General features: G+C 50.4%; 1 long non-coding RNA gene across 1 annotated transcript; it reads left to right on the forward strand.

Moving 5' to 3' along the window:
• Positions 1–218: 218 nt before the first annotated feature.
• Positions 219–6812, forward strand: LOC123364483. The gene is made up of 3 exons (XR_006577126.1): positions 219–715; positions 5544–5650; positions 6220–6812. It is a non-coding gene; the product is annotated as an uncharacterized LOC123364483 (long non-coding RNA).
• The last annotated feature ends 6891 nt before the right edge of the window (positions 6813–13703 follow it).

The following is a 13703-nucleotide window of genomic DNA, read 5'->3' on the forward strand; positions in this document are numbered from 1 at the left end:
GTATATGGGAGTGCCTTCATGAGGTAGGACCTCCCTGGAGGTGTTACAACTTGAGTGAATGCGCCTAATCATCCCTGTGACATATCCGGCATACAGTCTAGACTAATCAGTAGCTCGGTCAGCAGCGTGTGGAGTGTTGACAGAGGTACATTCTGTCACAATTCCACACTGTTCTTAGTTCCTGGAGGACTGTGGTCAGTCTCCCCCATGGAACTACATACAGTCCCTGGCCCGCAGTGACACACAAGCTTAATTCAGTAAAATCTGCCAAAGATATTGCAGGAAATTGCCACGTCTACCACAGGGAGAAAGAGAGACATGCCATGCAAGACTCTCCAGCCAACATCAGATCCAGCTTCAGTATCAGGGCCAGGGAAATGGACTCTGGGCACTTAGCAGAGCTAGATTGGTCTAGGGCAGTGGTCCCCAACCTTTTCGTCTGGCGGGTGCCAGACGAAGGACTGTGGTGACGGTCGAGGTGACGCCTCTCGATGATGTCGCTTGTCGGTGGCAAACGGCATCGTCGAGAGGTGTCGCCGTCGAAACGCCGCCGAATTTCGGTGGTATTTCAGCGGATGCTTGACTGCGGGCCAGGACACGGGCACATTTAGATGCCCCCGCAGGTGCTATGGCGCCCACGGGCACCGCATTGGGGACCCCTGGTCTAGGGAGTTGCTGACTCAAGAGGGATTCAGCTCATCTACCTCCCCAGCTGGTAAGTTTGAGAGCACTGAACATTATAAGACTGGACAAGTTTACTGCAGGAACCAGGGAAGGGGTGGGGGGAGAAGAAAATTAAAGCAACCTAGTGGTGTCCTAATGTCATTAGATGGCTGATTATGTTTGGATATTGCCTTTCAGCTCCCCATTCTTAAGTTAATGCCTTTAAATCAGCTCAGTTCAATTGCCGCCATCCACTTCCAGACTGGTGCTCTGCAGAGGGCATTCCAGCCAAGGGCTTTTATTTCCTAAGTCTGGCTCATGGAAATCCAGGTGTTTATGTCTCTACCTGTGCATCCCCTTCTTTCGCCACTGCCAAGAGTCCCTGTGCTTGCTGTCCTGGCAGTGAACTTCAGTCCAGGATTCTCCTCTTCACCCCTGACTTTTGCTGAGCCAAACCCTCCCTATATACAGACAAAAATAGAGCTGGGCAGGAAATGGTTTTCCAGTCGCATGAGAATTTTTGAGATTTTGAATATTTTTCTCATCTCAAATCAGAACAAAAAGTCAAAATCTCAAAAAAATTCGCAAACTAAAAATAAAAAATATATATTTGGATTGGGTCAGTTGAAATATTTAATTTCAATCATGATGGTTAGTTTAGATTTCAACTTTTTTTTTTACATTTTTCACTATAAATTAACGTAAAATTTCAAAACAATGTTGTTTCAATCAAAAAAAGCGAACTTTTCATTTCAAAAATATCAAAATGGAACAAGTTTAAAACTTGTTTTCCAAACAGTTTTCAAAATGGAAATTTGTTGAAACTGACTCTTTCCGTGAAAAGTTTCAGTTTTGTTACATCAGCATTTGCAGACCAAAGAATATTTTGTCAAAAACTTTGTGATCAGCTCTCTTCGAAAACTCAATTTTCTGCCTATAAATAGTTTCAACCAAAACATTTCAACCGTTCTTATCTACTAGCCATTGCCTCAAGCCTTTGCTCTGCTTGCAAGCCCCTCCATGCTGTTTCCTACACCACCCCCAAAACATGGGGCAAACTCCGCGTCAAAATTCTCAAAATTGCCACCTTATCTTCTTTAAACCCTTGCTTAAAACCTACCTCTGCTGCAATATCTATGAATCACTCACATCTCTCATGGGTCAGGCAAGTGAAGAGCTGAAACTTCTGTTTTTCCATTAAACTCTGTTCATTTTGTTGTAATCTAATCCTTCCAACACACCTCCGCCCTCATTTGTGTGTCTGACATATGGGTCATAAGCTCTCTGGGATAGGGTCTGCCTACTGTGTTATGTGTCTGTACACCACCTCGCACCATGGAGCCCTGCTCCTTGATTGCACTTCCTATGTGCAGCAATCGTAACGATAACAAATAGCCATCCAAAACTAAAATCATTTTGTGCAACTGAATTTATTTCCCTTAAAGAAAAAGAGAGCGCTCCCCCCCCACACACACAAAAAACCCCACCATAAATCAAATATAGTCTGTGATGTTTGGGAAAGAAGCTCTTGAAGGAAATTGACTTTGACATTCTAATAAATGTCAATTTCAGACAGGGGCTAAGTCTGAAGATGAATCCTCAAACTTTAATTGGAGACATGATGCTCCCATTACCCAGGACAGAAATCCTGCCTCCCTGTTTCAGATATTGCTATTGATAAAATTATTCTTTTATGCCTCTAATTGATTAGAATGTCGCCGTGCCTGGTAGAATTTGTTCAAGGAGATTGAGATGAGGCTTCTGAGTTAACCTGAGACAACGACAGAGTCAGGGGAACGTGCCGCGATTGATGTTTGCTTGTGGAGGGGCACAGCTCTTGCAAAACTGAGGGCAGGCGGAGAAGAGTAGGGACTACAGATGGGGAGGCAGGGGAGAGATAGGGGGGTTTAGAGGCTTTATTTCAAACCCCAACTTCTGCTGGCTAAGAGCTCTTGAGGTGGTCTAGCACAGACAATCTGTGTGAGAAAACTGGAGGCGTGGGTGTGTGTATTTGGTATGTCTTTGGGTGTGAGAGCATGTGTGCAGGGGCGGCTCTAGACATTTCGACGCCCCAAGCACAGCGGCATGCTGCGGGGGGCGCTCTGCCGGAACCCTGCGGGAGGTCCACCGGAGCTGTGGGACCAGCGGACCCTTCGCAGGCAAGCCGCCGAAGGCAGCCTGCCTGCCGCCCTCCCGGCGACCGACAGAGCGCCCCCCGCAGCATGCCGCCCCAAGCACGCGCTTGGCGTGCTGGGACCTGGAGCCACCCCCATATGTGTGTGTGTGTGTGTGTGTGGCTGGAGCTGTCCGCCCATGTGGGGTGGGGAGGTGTGCAGGGGAGGGGGGCTATGTTATGCCACATTTACAAAGGGGCTCCATGAAGCCCCACAGCAATGCCTTTTCCCTCCGCCTCCCCTCTAACACAACATATGCAAGCACCTCCCCATCCACTCAACTGACCACCCTCACAATATGGAGCCCAGGCCTCCTCCGGGCTCCCCCTTTCCTGACACCTTCCCATGCAAACCTAACTTCCAATGGCACAAAGGGTGCTTAAAGAACTCAAGGTCCATGTGTCCCCCATCCACTGTCCCTCAGACAGCTGGCGGGGGGAGATGCTGCACATTGGAGCTGAGGTAAATAACCAACAAAGGCTCTTTGATCCATTCGGGAGGCAGGAAGAGGCATCAGTGCATCTCAGGAACCTTTTGAACATCAGAGCCAAATGCCAGGCAGCCCGGGCCACTTCACAAGCAGTGGGGATCGTGCTAGCAGCTACTTTGGGGGTTCTATTACTCACAGCCATTGAAATTTTAATTAGAGCCGTCTGCTTTCTTGGCCAGGGAGGCTGAGACTGCCAGGAAGATGCAGTGATGGGCAGGGGGAGGGAGGGAAGGGAAAGGGGCATCACAAAATTAGCTGATAGGCATCTCCTGCCTGCTTTTAATTATCCTGTCGGATTTAGCAGGCAGATTTCAGAGCCTCTCGCTGGCAGCTGACAAGACCTTGACAACACTGATGAGCAAAGATTAGCTCCGCTAGGCTGTGATGGGGGCACTTTCTGGAGGCACCCTGCCCCCCGCACTCCAAGGCAAGGTGCCCTCCCAGTGGCCCTTTAGAGTGCCTGCCATCTATCATGCAACATAGCCCAGCATCCAGTTCCTCCCTGGGTGCAATGGTTGGGAAGAGTCAGGCAGAAACCCAGCAGGCCCTGGGATATTACAGGGGCTCCCTTCCTGCTCCCTTTGCCTCTATGCTCTGCTCCCCCAGGCCCAGCTCAGCACCGGCTCTGCTCCCGCATCAGTGTAGCTTACCTTTGTCCTGCATCATGACAGGGGGTCTCTGCTCCCCCACCTCCCCCGTGTTCCATTCCCCCAGCTCAGCCCTGCAGGGTTAATTCCCTCCTGATACACAGGGTGGGGAGCGCTGACTTGCCCATCAGAGCTGCCTGGATGGCAGAAAGCAGGCTCTGGGAGCTGAGTGGAGAGTGCTCACTTGTCTGCTCTGATGGACTGTTTTAAGGTGTGTGTTTACACCAAGAAACCTGCCCACCTCCCTTGGGAATCACGTGAGGCCCTTTGAACTCACACCCTCAAACTCCAAGGTTATTTCCACACGGCCTCACTTCCTAAAGCATCTTGCTGATTTCAGGAAAGGGCTCCTATCGGGCTAATGAGCAGCATGACAGCTCTGGGTCCACACCAGCTCAGTCGCTAGAAGTGTCCAGATAGATTATTTCACGGGTGTTTTTATTCATGAACATGCAAGTCCCCTCCCAGCTGGTATACAGAGCATCGGCTGGGAGGGGACTTGCATCTCAACTCAGTGCTAGGACTCCCCTCTGCTTGGCATTACATCAGAGACCCGTAAATCAGGCCAGCTCACAGAAGAACTCCAGCAGCAGCACTCTGATTGGAACTTATCACTTGCATTATAGTAACACCTTCAGACCCCAAATGAGATCAGGTCTCCACCATGCCAGGTGCTGTACAGACACACAGTGAGAGATGGTCCCTGCCCCAAGAGCTCACAGTCTTAGGCCCCAATTCTGCAAAAACATATGCACCTGCTTCCTATGAAGTCAAGGGGACCACTCTTACAGTGCATAAGTCTTTGCCAGATTGGGGGTAAATAGACAAGGACTAATTAACTGGTGATTAGCGGCTCCTTTACAGACAAAAATGTTACGGCTGTGACTAGACCAGGCTAGTTGTACCAGTACATGGCCTGGAGAGCAGATGCAGTTATACTGGTAGAAGGGGCCTTACACTGCTATAGCTGTTCCTGTACAGGAAGAGGAATAAGCCACACACTAGTAGAATTAGGACGATACTAGGGCTTATCCCAGTATAACTATACTAGTTAAAAAAAAGAAATCTCACCTCTAGCCAAGATAGTCAAACCAAGATAAAAGCTTTTTGTGGCTCAGACCTAAGATTAAGAGACTTGCCCAAGGTCACACAGAGAACATGTGGCAGAGCCAGGAACTGACTCCAGAGCACCCAAGTTCCAGTTCAGGGCCTTAGCCATGAGACCATCTCTGCCCCTTTGCCACAGGGCACAGAATGATTACTGCACCCCCCATCCAGCTAATCTCTAGGCATTTCTAGGACATCCTTGGGTATAACTGACATAGGTGGGGCTGTCCCAGCTTTGCTTCTACAGGTAAATACCCCGGGCATTATGTAGCTGATCCACTGCACTGCTGAGCTCCCACTAACCCCACAGAGGAGGGTGCTTGGCACCTTGCAGATTCAAGTGATAACTAGACAAAGGAACAGGGAAGGGCTACAAAGTGCCAGCAGTTTATGTCTTGCATTATGTCAGTCAGCCAGGAGGAAGTGCTGGTGCAGCCAATGCCCCTTCCCCTCTCTCACCAGGCAGTGCCCTGACAACAATAAGAACACGGGAGTCGGTGCCAACTTTCATCCAGGGAGTCCTAGGTCCCAGTGCCCAACCCTGCCATCGGAGAATCTCAGAACAAAAGGTTGTAACAAAATAAATACAATCCCTTTCTTCTTCCCTTTTCCAAAAACAGTAAAGAAGAAACCCCAGCCAGACACAAGTCAGAGAGGCCACGCATCTTGCTAGCTGTGCTAGGCATTAGGAGGGGAAAAATGGCCATTATTACTGCTGGCTAATGGTCCATATTTTGTTTACACTTTCCACTTTCCCCTCTAATAGCTGCTCTTGGGCTCGCTGTCATTTTTCTCCCCTCGCTGCTATTGCCGGCAATTACTCCAGAGTATTTGCATTTAATGATAAAGCCAGGGCACTGCTCGCTGGGTGTTTTGAATAGATGTCACACGACTGGAGCGCTAATAGAAATGCCTCTCCCTGTATCGGTCAGAGCCAGTGAGGGAGAGAAAAGGGAAGGAAAAGACAGTGCCACAGAACAGAGGGACTGAGAATCCCTTGCACCCTAGTTCACCCCTTTGCAGCTGCTAATTTGCCCTGATCAGTTCCCTGGCTGCTTGGATGTTCCCTCTCCTTCACTCCACTGCTTTCTGCCTCTCTGGCTGTGTCTGCTGAGCAACCTCCTCCCTTCCCCTGCAGGAGGATGCTAAGTGAGTGCAGGGAAGCAGAGCAGCAGGGTGAGAAACCAGCCCTGAGAACCAGCTGTGTGGAGGATCAAGCCAATCAGGTGATGGAAGGAGAGTTCAGATGTTAGTCATGAGGGGGTCAGAGTGATCCCCAAAGATCCTGCGACACTGGGACCCCCAGTTTCCCCCGCCCCCGACAAGAGGAATCCCACTCTGATGCTTCCCAGAGTACCCAGAGCTGTGAGGCACCTCGCCACCACCTGCCCTTAGTGGGAAGACTCCTGGTCTGTGTCTGCCAGGGGTCAGTTCCCTGACCCCACCAGCTACTGGCAACACAAGTGCTCCCCTCTCAGCCCAGCTAGGCTCTGCTGTCTCTCTGCAGGTCAGCAACAGGAACACTCCAACTGTTGAGCCCCACCATGCATCCCCCAGGAGTGTCCAGCCCCTGCTTCGCTGGACTCTCACAGCATTCACAGACCCACTGCTCCCCATGGAATAGAGCGCACCAGCATTCACAGACCCACTGCTCCCCATGGAATAGAGCACACCAGCATTCACAGACCCACTGCTCCCCACCGAATAGAGCACACCAGCTTGCCAGTTTCACCTCAGGATCACTGCTCCACTTACAAACAGCACTCAAATGAGTCAGATTATTTAACAAAGAACAGAGATCTGAGAAGGAGCAAAGATAATTCATGGATATGAATAGTTACAGCTACAATAAAATCATAACACATTTCCTAGCGCCTAAACTTACTTAACTAGTTACTTTCATGTCACACAGAGCAAATTCCTTCCTTTTAGACGGGCTCTTGGCTCACCCAAACTTCTTCCAGCATATCACAGTCAGGATCAGCTGTGATGAGACATTCGTGAGACAAACCATGCTGTCCTCTTGCCTCCTGTGCGGAATGATACCCCGTGTCTCTCTGCAACCCCACCTATATCAGCTCAGTCCTTTGATCTTTATTCATAAATGCCCCTTCCCTCATCTGATTGTTCATCCCTGGGGCCTCCCTCTTTCGTTGACCCTGCAATCTGTTAAATTAGCATCTGGCTGTACATGCAGATAGGCTTACCTGGTGAGACACACCATGCACGATACACACCTGACCAGACAAAGGAGATAACTGTCTCCTATCCCCTGTCTCAACAGATTCTGTCCAAGGCTAATCATCTCCTGGTGAGCTGCTTTGAACACCGAGGCTTTAAGAAAATAATGTACAGTATAGATTCATAGACTTAAGGTCAGAAAGGACCATTGTGGTCATCTAGTGTGACCTGCACAATGCAGGCCACAGAATCTCACCCACCCACTCCTGGAACAAACCCCTAACCTATATCTGAGTTATTGAAGCCCTCAAATCATGGTTTAAAGACCTCAAGGTGCAGAGAATCCTCCAGCAAGTGACCCGGGCCCCATGCTGCAGAGGAAGGCGAAAAACCTCCAGGGCCTCTGTCAATCTTCCCTGGAGGAAAATTCCTTCCTGACCCCAAATATGGTGATCAGTTAAACCCTGAGCATGTGGGCAAGACTCACCAGCCAGCAACCAGGAAAAAATTCTCTGTAGTAACTCAGATCCCATCCCATCTAACATCCCATCACAGACCATTGAGCATATTTCCCTGCTAATAATCAAAGATCAATTAATTGCCAAAATTAGGCTATCCCATCATACCATCCCCTCCATAAACTTATCAAGCTTAGTCTTGAAGCCAGATATGTCTGTTGCCCCCACTACTCCCCTTGGAAGGCTGTTCCAGAACTTCACTCCTCTAATGGTTAGAAACCTTTGTCTAATTTCAATACAATAAATACAACATTAGCCATACATACATTTCACAAGGGCTGAGGTGACCAGCATGCAGCAGTCTGTTGATAGAGACATTACATGACACCCTTATGTCAATATCAGACCCAGTGGTCCCTGTAAATTCCTACTCACCCCTTCAGCCCTCTGCCAGTTGGCATTAAGGCGGCCCTGGGTCAAACCCAGCCCCCCTTACAACACTTACTCGATTGCTCCCTTCCAGCAGCTTGGCCCTTTGCAGAGCACGGGGTTGGTTCCCTGTGTGGCTCGGATAGGGATACCCCAGCCAAACTGGACTCCTCTTTCCCCACATGGACCCTGGATTGAGGCTGGATTTCTGGAGCTCTCTTCAACCTCTTTGCCTTCCTGCTGCACCCTGATTCCACTGCTGGCGTGGAATTACTTTCCAGCTGTAGGGTGATAACATCCGCTGCCAATTCCACCCACAGCTGGCCCTATCAGGCATGGCCTGGGGGCTGTTTGCTGCAGAGTCACACCTCTCAAGGAATAACACAGCTTCTTGGGACTCAATATGCTTGAATAACCTGCCTCTTGCCCAGTTTGGAGAGGAAACATGGTTCAGTGAACAGGCTTTTCCCAGGACGCTGGGGTTCCATCCCCAGCTCTGCCACCATCTTGCTGTGTGACTCAGTTCAACTCCCCCGTGCCTCAGTTTTCCCCCTCTGTAAAATGGAGCTAATGATACACCTTCCCTTTGGGATCTATAGACGAACAGTTCCTATATCAGTGCTAGGTATCCTTAACCTCCCTAGCTTCTGTCTTGCCAGAGAAAGGGCCCTGTGCCTTCTAGGAGACACTCTCCCCTGCAGGATTGCACAGCACTGTCTGCAAACAGCACCAAAACGAGATTTTGCTGCAAAGCAACACACCAGCAGAGAGGCAAGGATCCATCTATCTGCAACTGGAACCGTATCCTCTGCTGCGTGGGGAGAGCCACCCCTCTTGCTTAACAGATGGTCGGCGCTTTCGAGCGCTGCCTTGATCTCCACTAGCTCACCTGGCTCTTTATCCACGCTGGCTCATTGCCTCCACATGGGGAACTCAGGTGAAACTTCATTAACAAGTGCAGAAGCAGGGAGGAGGCCTGGCTTATATCCCTCTGCCCCCTGCCGGCTGTGGGCCCAGAGGCTCAGACAAGACATTGTGTACAATTAGCCAGAGGCAGCTGACAGTGGAGCCCTTCACTCAGGACTGCTGTGACCCTGCACAGGATGGGGTACAGTCCCAGAGTTCCCTCTGCATCCAGAAACCAGGCTCATCATCCATGAGATGCACGTGGAAAGGGAGATGCAAGGCCAGGTGTGAGCATCCGAACACAGACTCACGTCACACATTTGCCATTCTCAGCCGCACTGTCTCCCTCTGTTCCAGTTCAGCTCCCAGAGCACTCAAGGCAAATAGACTCACTGGCCTGCTAGGCCATTCAGTTAATCTCCCGGGGGCCAATGCCAGCTTGTTCTGTCTCATCTAATCTATCTGTCTCTCCAAAGCACCTGTCAGCATATAGCATCTAGGTACCGCACTGCTATCATTGCTACAGGAGCAAGGAGGGGCACAGACAGGCTCAGGGCCCCATTGTGCTCCAGGAATAGTCAATGACAGTTTCTGCCCCCAAGAGTTTACACTCTAAACAGATAATGGAAGGATTATTTTGCCCCATTTTACAGAAGGGGAACTGAGGCACAAGAGATAAAGTGACTTGCTCAAGGTCACACAGGGAGTCTAGGGTAGAGCCAGGAATTAATACCAGGTCTCCTGAATGCCAGTCCAGCACTTTAAGCACAACACCTTCCTGCCTCCTTTTTCCTAGTCTCCATTTTCTAGCATTTTGCCAAGTCTTTTTTTGTCAAGTGTCCTAAGTATAGGGGGCTCCCACTGCTTCCCTGGGGAAGATGATTCACAGACAGCTGCCTAGCAAACAAATGTTGGTTTGCTGAGCCATTTCCTGAGTTGCAACCATTCTCAAAAATACAAAGCCAGTTCCCGGGGGCAAATCCTAATGCCAGTGTGGTCAGGGCAGAACTGCCCCTAACCTCATTGCAATCGGGATTCCGCCCTGTGCAAGTAACTGATAACTCACTACACAAAGGGACAGTGGAGTCACCACTCATGCCTCTTCTCCTTACCAACAGTGGGGACAGAAAGGTAACAGACAGATTAGGGAACTGGCAGCCAGGAGCTGCTACATTTCAGCCCTGTCACTGCACATTGTGCTGCTTCAGGTAAGTCACCTACACACTCTGTGCCAGATCCCCAGCTGAAGGAAATGCACACAGCTGCATTGCCATTGATGTCACACCACCAGAGGAGCTGGCTTTGTTGGGTGTCCGGCTACTGGGTTGTCCTTGGCAACCGTAGGAATAAATCCACCTTTGGTGATGAAACACCAGTGGATCATCTTGGCTCAGTGCACCAAAAGCCACCTTTTCTCTGACACAGACTCAGATACCCTTACCCCAGTCAGCTCTGTATTTTCTCTGGAGGGTCATGCCCAGAAGGTCTAGCACTGATGGGGCCCCAGCATCCTCTGCACTAGGACAGAGCCTAGCAGGAGACTCACCAATAAGGTGATTGACTATTAATGACATTTGCTGAAAAGAGAAGTGAAACTCCAGGATAATGGAAAAGCAGAGGCTTGGGGAGTTGATCAGTGACTGATTTTTAGTGGGTGCTCACAGGCTTGAAAGCCAAAAGAAAGACTGGACTCTACTCACCCCAACTCAGGCAATGTACTGGATCAGCATCTGGAATTCACTCACTCAGCTCTGGCCCGGTCCTTGGAGAACACCACCTTTGTGTGCTACTGAGAACATGCAAAGAGGCAGCAAATCCCACCACACGTGCTCAGATTATCCAGTACCTTAGGGGCTTGGGTGAGGTGGCCAAATTCAGGTGAGACGCATTGTCAATTTCATCTCCAGCAGAGCCAGCTCTGAATGCTGCTCTGTGAGCAGTTGCTCCAGGTGAGGAACCTAGAGCTCCCAGCTGTCTTTCCAGCAGGGCAGTGCTCGTTATTAATTATTTGTTATTAATTAGTGCACTAGGTGCTCTGGCTTCATTGGCACCAAGTTGTCTGGGGAAAAAAAGGATATTGCTCCAGACTGAAATGATCTATCTAATGCTTAGATAGTGTTTGAAATAATTACATAGCAACAAGGTGAGCTCAGATTTCCTAAAGCTCTTTTGTTCACCCAAGTGCATAATCCCGAATGTACTGAGTAATAGATATGGCAAACACGCACATGCATACAAACACTGTCTCCTTGTCATCCAGAAACACAGACAGACGCATCACACCAACGCCCTCCAGCAAATGCACACAAATGCCCTCACAGCAGCATACTCACCCCTACACAAACACCCTCTTGCATGCACACACTCCCACATGCAGGGAGATACCTCACACACACACACAGTCACATGGATACAGGTTTGCTCATACTGCTCCACAGACACACATTTTCACCCCATGTGCTCACACCTATGAATACTCACATAGGCACACCCTTGCACACACAGGCACATATGCACTGTGTCATAGAGATACCTCAGACACATGCACAAACCTTCTTCCACGGACACGGACATGTGCATGTACACTCTCACCCACGTACACACAGACCACCCAAACACACACTACAGCTGTTGCACAACTCCTCATGCATACACACAAATACACACAAACTCATGTCTTCTATGCATACACACCCCTCCTCACACACACACAAGCCTGTCAACATAAACGTCCCCACATGTACACACATATTCTTGGGCACACACAAACACCTCCTTCCATACCTGCCAGGAGAGCTCCCACCACCAGCAGAGCCGTGTGCCTGTTAGTAAGTGAAGCCATGCTCTCCTCACCTTCCCTTCCTGCTCCTTCTCCTCATGCTCCTTTTTCAGGCTCAGTTTCCCTTTTCCTCCCATTAAAGGGCTAGGAGCCAGGCTCTTGCTGCCGGATATGCTGAGCAATGCACCCTGACACCCTATCCAGCGGTGACCTTGTCAAGGAGCTGGGCTTTATGTGAGCAAGCATTCCGCATGGTGCCCGCAGTGTACACACTAATGGTTGTTTTCAGGGAAGGAGGTGGGGGGGGGAGCTCAACCACTCTGGCTGCCCTTGGTCTCTGTCTCTCTTTCTGTCCCTCTCTTTTCTCTGCTCGCTCTGGAGTTCCGGCTAGATCGGCTTCAAACCCCGAGGGCCCGAAAGTCAGCTTAGCTCCCCGCTGCTCTTTAATGGGAGAAAACCCCAGCGCAATGCTCAAGACACTTGCTTTGCATCACCCCTCATGGATGCTGAGACAGCCTGAACCAGGAGGCCAGCTTGGAGCAGGGACAAGCTGACTTTCATCTGGAGACTGAAGAGACCTTGGGACCTTTGCCCTTGACATTCATGCAGTAGGAATGTGCTCAGCCCAGCCTGTCAGGCTTCCGGCTGATGCATTAGCCTGGTATTTGGGAGCCCTGGAGTCAAGTCCATTGTTCTGCAACCTGTGTGAACTTGGGTGAGTCACTTAGAAATCAGCGTAAGTTAGGAGCCTAAATGCCTTTGAGGGTCTCTCCTCAGTTCCCACTGCCCTTCCTCTCCGGGGTATTGTGAGGAGAGATGCATTACAGATTGTGAGGTGCTAAAATGCTATGGCAGGGATAGGCAACCTTTGGCCCGTGGCCCGCCATCCGATCGCGGCTCCCACTGGCTGCGGTTCGCCACTCCAGGCCAATGGGGGTGGCGGGAAGCCGCATCCACCGAATCCCTTGGCCCGTGCCGCTTCCTGCCGCCCCCATTGGCCTGGAGCGGCGAACCGCAGCCAGTGGGAGCCGCGATTGGCTGAACCTAGGGAAACTAGATGGAACCACTGACTGGTCAGCTGAGTCCTCTGGCTAGGTTAGTGAACAGAACTTTCCTGCCTGCTTCTCAGGCCAGGCATTTTCTAGGAAATAGCATCCTTGCAGCAAGCAGGCTTCGCTGCACTGGCACGGACCGTGGTTTGTTGCAATCCACCCTTACAGCTAACCCCTGCTCAGTACGTTAAGATAAACCGATGGGACTGTTTCCAAGTGCAGAGAGCAGGGAGATGGAAGGCGAGGGTTAGGTAAGTTCCCAGGGTGGAAATACTACCCAGAGCCTTGTATAACTGTGACGCATTAACATGCTTTCACCTCTGGCATCCTGGGCAATGTAGCCAAGGTCATCAACAGGTATGAGTTTGCTAGAGTTCAGCCCGTTCCTTTGCAAACTAGCTGGGATTTTCAAAGAGCCTGAAAGTTCGATGCCCAGATCCCAGTGAACTTCAGTGTGATGTGGGCACCTAAGTGCCTCTGAACATCCCAGCCTTTGGGCTCTGTCAGTTCCCATTGCTAGTAGAGTTGTGCAATGGGGACCCAGGGCTGGAGTTGCAGGGGTTGCTGTAGGGCAGGACTGTGGTGCATCAGCACAGCTTGGGGTAGGGAGCCACTGCTGGAGTAGCAGAGGGTTCCGCAAGCCAGGACTGAGGTGTGTTGGCAGAGCCACAGCTGGAGGTTCCAGAAGTGAAATAGCCTTGGCAGCTGCAGGCCACGATTGAGGTGCATCAGCAGAGCCAGCCAGGGGACTCCAGGATTGGAATAGCAGGACAAGACTGGGGTACATGGACAGAGCTTCTGGAATAGCTCGAGCAGC

The sequence above is a fragment of the Mauremys mutica genome, chromosome 2, assembly GCF_020497125.1.
Source record: "Mauremys mutica isolate MM-2020 ecotype Southern chromosome 2, ASM2049712v1, whole genome shotgun sequence".
NCBI lineage: Eukaryota > Metazoa > Chordata > Testudines > Geoemydidae > Mauremys > Mauremys mutica.